The following is a 5122-nucleotide window of genomic DNA, read 5'->3' as shown; positions in this document are numbered from 1 at the left end:
ATTCCCTAAGCTTTCTTGCTTTCTTCGGCAGAACTTTACCATCTAGGCAGCTTTTGCTGGAGGAGGGGCTGGATGATGGAGAACTTGGAAAACTGGGCAGTTCCTAAGGATATTTTCTTAGGAGGGGGAAGGGGGAAAAGCAATTGCCCCACCCAGTGGAGTCCACATCTTGCTGTGGTTGATAGCCTGAGGCTAATCAAGACTGAATTGCAGGCAGAAGTAGATCCTTGGAGGTTTTGAGTCTTTGCCTAATCTCTTTCAGGGCCTGGAGCTAGGAAAAGCAGACCTCAGTGCACATCTTGGTCCCTTTCAAAGGAACCCAGCCCCAGCAGAGGGGTCCACAAGCTATGGATTGCTGATAGCTATCACAAGAGACAACAAAGGTCACTACATAATACTAAAGAGATCAATCCAACAAGAGACTATAACTCTGGTAAACATATATGCACCTACGATAGAAGCACCTAAATATACTTAAAAATCTTCTGGGGGACTTTAAGGAAGAGATCGACAGCAATACAGTCATAGTAGGGGACTTTAACACCCCACTGACTTCATTGGATAGATCTTTCAGACAAAAAATTAATGAAGAAACAGTGACTCTAAATGACACACTGGATCAGATGGATTTAATTGATAGATTTAATCAGATGAATTTATAAAACATTTTACCCCAAATATATCTTCTCAAGTGCACATGGGTCATTCTCAAAGATAGACCACATATTAGGACATAAAATAAGTCTCTACAAGTTCAAGAAGATTGAAATCATATCAAGCATCTTCTCAGATCAGAATGGAATGAAATTAGAATTCACCTATAGTGGCTGCTTCAGGATGAAGCTCAACCTCTCTTTCCCAGCCATCAGAAGCTCATTGAAGTGGAGGATGAACGCAAACTTCGCACCTTTTATGAGAAGCGTATGGCCAAAGAAGTTGCTGCTGACTATCTGGGTGAAGAATCAATGGTGGGAATAACAAACAAAGTTTCCCCATGAAGCAGGGTGTCTTGACCCATGGCCAAGTCAGCCTGATGCTGAGGAAGCAGCACTCCTGTTACAGACCAAGGAGAACTGGAGAGAGAAAACGCAAATCTGTTCAGGGTTGCATTGTGGATGCCAATCTTAGTGTTCTCAACTTGGTTATTGTAAAAAAAGGGGAGAGAGCTATTCCTGGTGTCACTGATGCCACTGTGCCTTGGTGCCCCGGCCCCAAAGGAGCTACCAGAATCCGTAAACTTTTCAATCTCTCTAAAGAAGATGATGTCCGCAAATATGTTGTGAGAAAGCCTCTGAATAAAGAATGTAAGAAGCCTAGGACTAAAGCACCCAAGATTCAGTGTCTTGCTACTCCAGGTGTCCTGCAATACAAATGTCAGTGTATAGCTCTGAAGAAACAACGTTCTAAGAAAAATAAGAAAGAGGCTGCAGGATATGCTAAACTTTTGGCTAAAATAATGAAGGAGGCCAAAGAAAAACACCAGGAACAGATTGCCAAGAGATGTAAACTGTCCTCTCTGAGAGCTTCTGCCTGTAAGTTTGAGTCCAGTCAAAAATGAGATTTTTTAACAGTAACAAATAAAGGAGAGCAAATATAAAAAGGAAAGAAATAAACTATAGTAAAAACACTAAAAAATATTCAAACACATGGAGGCATGTTATTAAACAATGGAAGGGTTATCAATGAGATCAAGAAAAAAATAAAAAACTTCCTGGAAATAAATGAAAATGAACACACAAGAATCCAAAATCTCTGGGACAGAGTAAAATCATTCCTGTGAGGGAAATTCATAGCACAACAGGCCTACCTCAAAACAAAAAAACAAATCAAGAAAAATTAATAATAATAAACTACTTAACCTTACAGCTTAAAGAGTTAGAAAGAGAACAAGAAAAGCACAGAAATAAAGATTAGAGCAGAAATAAATGACATAAAGATTAAAAAACAACAACAACAAAAACACACACCAAAAGATCAATTAAACTAAGAACTGGTAAAAGATAAACAAGATTGATGGACCTTTAGCCAGACTCATCAAGAAAAAAGAGAGAGAGAGAGATCCAAATAAATAAAATCAGAAACAAAAGTGGTGAAATAACAACTGACACCACAGAAATACAAAGGATTATAAGAAAATACTATGAACAACTATATGCCAACAAGCTGGACAATGTGGATGAAATGGACAAGTTCCTAGAAAAATATAATCTTCCAAAACTGAATCAGAAAACCTGAATAGGCCAATAACAAATGATAAAATTGAAGCAGTAATAATAATAATAAAAAAATTCTCAACAAACTAAAGCCCTGGTCCAGATGGCTTCACAAGGAAGTTTTACCAAACATTCAAAGAACCTTTCAGTCCGCAAGCCGACGCTCTATCCACTGAGCCAAACCGGTTTCAGCATGTTCTTTCTTTTTATCCAATTACAGAGATTTCCCGGTTCTGCTTTTTTTCTGCATCAATCTATTACCAATGGATTTCATGTAACTTTCCTAACATCTCCTCCTTTGATTCTAATTATAAAATAAACTGCAAAACTTCCATTCTCCAGAGCATTTTCTCAATTCATTGAGATTTTGCTTCCTGGCAAATTTTTTTTTTTTTATATATATATTTTATTGATTTTTCACAGAGAGGAAGGGAGAGAGGTAGAGAGTTAGAAACATCGATGAGAGAGAAACATTGATCAGCTGCCTCCTGCACATCTCCTACTGGGGATGTGCACGCAACCCAGGTACATGCCCCTGACCGGAATCGAACCCGGGACCTCCCAGTCCACAGGCCGACGCTCTATCCACTGAGCCAAACCGGTTTCGGCATGTTCTTTCTTTTTATCCAATTCCAGAGATTTCCCGGTTCTGCTTTTTTTCTGCATCAATCTATTACCAATGGGTTTCATGTAACTTTCCTAACATCTCCTTCTTTGATTCTAATTATAAAATAAACTGCAAAACTTCCATTCTCCAGAGCATTTTCTCAATTCATTGAGATTTTGCTTCCTGGCAATTTTTGTCAGTTTGCCACAAATAAACTCATAAAAATTCTCTACAGGTTTGGATGATGTTTCTAATGTCAACAATAGTAAAATTGATTGTTTTAACAAACTAAGTTTGGGGGTAAATTGCCATGTAGAAAGAAAGAGTGTTTCCAGCCATAGGGTAGGCTTACATAGCTGAGGCACATAGAGGACACTCTAACACCACATATGAGAGGACCATGTTTGTGCTATGAGCATAAGCACCATGAGGAAGGTCACAAAGAGGAGACCTCATGGTTGTCTGGAGTTTTCATGGGAGGCTTCTTGGGGGGGTTGGGGCTGAAGCCCAGCCTTGTAAGATTGTTAACTACCCTCAGTCACTTCCTCTCCCCCAAAGAACCCTACATTTCTTTTGACAAACCTTTTCTCTCCCATTCTTGGCCATCTGTCAGCCCTGGAATGAGCTGTGATTGGATAAAACCTTAAGGATTGGCTCAGAGCCAAAGAAGCCACCACGCCCAGGACTTACTGAAAATAAAAGCTTCCTGTCTTTTGCTTGGAGGCTACCTGAAGACAGTATGGCATGAGGCTGTGAGACAACCCTTCTACTTCAAAGGGGGAGCTTGAGGCTGCTGGAGGCAGGGTATGGGCACTGGATGGGAGCCAGCAATGAGACCTCACCATGGAATGAGATCAGAGAGACAGAAGGAAACCAGGCCATTGTGACATTTAATTTACTTTATAAACCCTTGTTGGAAGGTAGTCCTAGCACTAGACTCTTTAATGTCCTTTATTATGCGAACTATTTTAATGGGATTTTCTATGGCTTACAATACAAAGACTCCTAACTGATAGCAATGGGTGAAATTTGTTATCTACCAAGGTGAAGGGTTTCTGGCAAAGGCAAATTTTCCAAGTGTGTATCACTGTGGGGCAAAGCCTGTTACATAAAAAGAGAGAAAAGTTCCCAAGTCAAAAATATTTGTTTGGTGTAATGTTTCCCAAAGTTACATTTTTTGTTGGTCAAGAAATATGTATAGACCCACTCTATGCCAGGCACTGTGCTGTGTGTTAGAGATAAGATACTGAATAAGGGAGTGGTGGTCCTTGCCTTTGTGGAACTTGCATTATGGCAGGAAATACAGACATTACAAATGTTATAAATGGGATGAATGGGGTGTGGAATGAGTGGGACACAGGAGGAATGAAAGGTGTGATGGAAGCTGTAATAAGGCCTTACTTAGGTGAAGGAAGGCTTCCCTGAGAAAGTGAACTGATTAGCAGGGCCTAAAAGATGAGTAAAGATTTAATTAGTCAGTGGGGGAGGAGCTAGGGGGTAGTATTCTAGGCAGAGAGAATAGCACATTTTTGGCTATAGGTATTCCAAGAGCTTTAAAAGTATAACTGTGCATTGTGAACCCCAAGAGGAGCTGAGGCATATAGCATTCACCAAACTTGTTGACACAGACCTCTGATTTATTAGAAGAGCACCTGGTAGGACTTAGAATAACAGACATGGCTTCAGGAATGAACAGAAGTGATCTAGGGGCAGAGGGCACATAATCCTGATCAGGTAAAGGTTTATGTATGAGAATAGAGAGAGACAGACAGATGACAGATGGATGGGTATATGAATGAATGGATGATGGAGGGAGAGAAAAATATTAGAGAAGCCCAGAGAGGTCAGGATAGGAGGGCTTTGAATGTCAACACAGTTTATTGGTGTCTGAGTGTAGATTCATGGCTGAGGTTGTATGAGAGAAGTTTGGGAGCAGGAAGGAAGTTACAGTGAACCAGGTATGAAGTGAAGAAATTCTAGTTAAAGTGGGGCGTGAGAGGAGAGAGAGAAATAAATAAATTTAAGAGATCACAGAGGAGGAACAGGCAATTACTATTATTTCTAATTGATTTATGATTTTAGAAAGAAACAGAGAGGGAGAGAAAGAAACATCAAAGTGAGAGTGAAACATCAATTGATTGCCTCCCACACGTGTCCCAACCTGGGATCAAACCACAACCTGGGTACATGCCCTGACCAGGAACCCAACCAGCGACCTTTCAGTGCCCAGGTTGATGCTCCAACTATCTGAGCCTCACCAGCTGGGGCAGGAAACAGGCAATTATTAATGATAGATATCTAG

At 40.3% G+C, this 5122-nt stretch overlaps 1 pseudogene; it reads left to right on the top strand.

Moving 5' to 3' along the window:
* Nucleotides 1–837: 837 nt before the first annotated feature.
* On the top strand, nucleotides 838–1558 carry LOC118676934 (annotated as a pseudogene).
* Nucleotides 1559–5122: the final 3564 nt, after the last annotated feature.

This window comes from Myotis myotis, unplaced genomic scaffold, assembly GCF_014108235.1.
Source record: "Myotis myotis isolate mMyoMyo1 unplaced genomic scaffold, mMyoMyo1.p scaffold_m19_p_2, whole genome shotgun sequence".
NCBI lineage: Eukaryota > Metazoa > Chordata > Mammalia > Chiroptera > Vespertilionidae > Myotis > Myotis myotis.
Note: the sequence above shows the minus strand (reverse complement) of the source record. Positions and strands in the feature narration are given on the sequence as shown.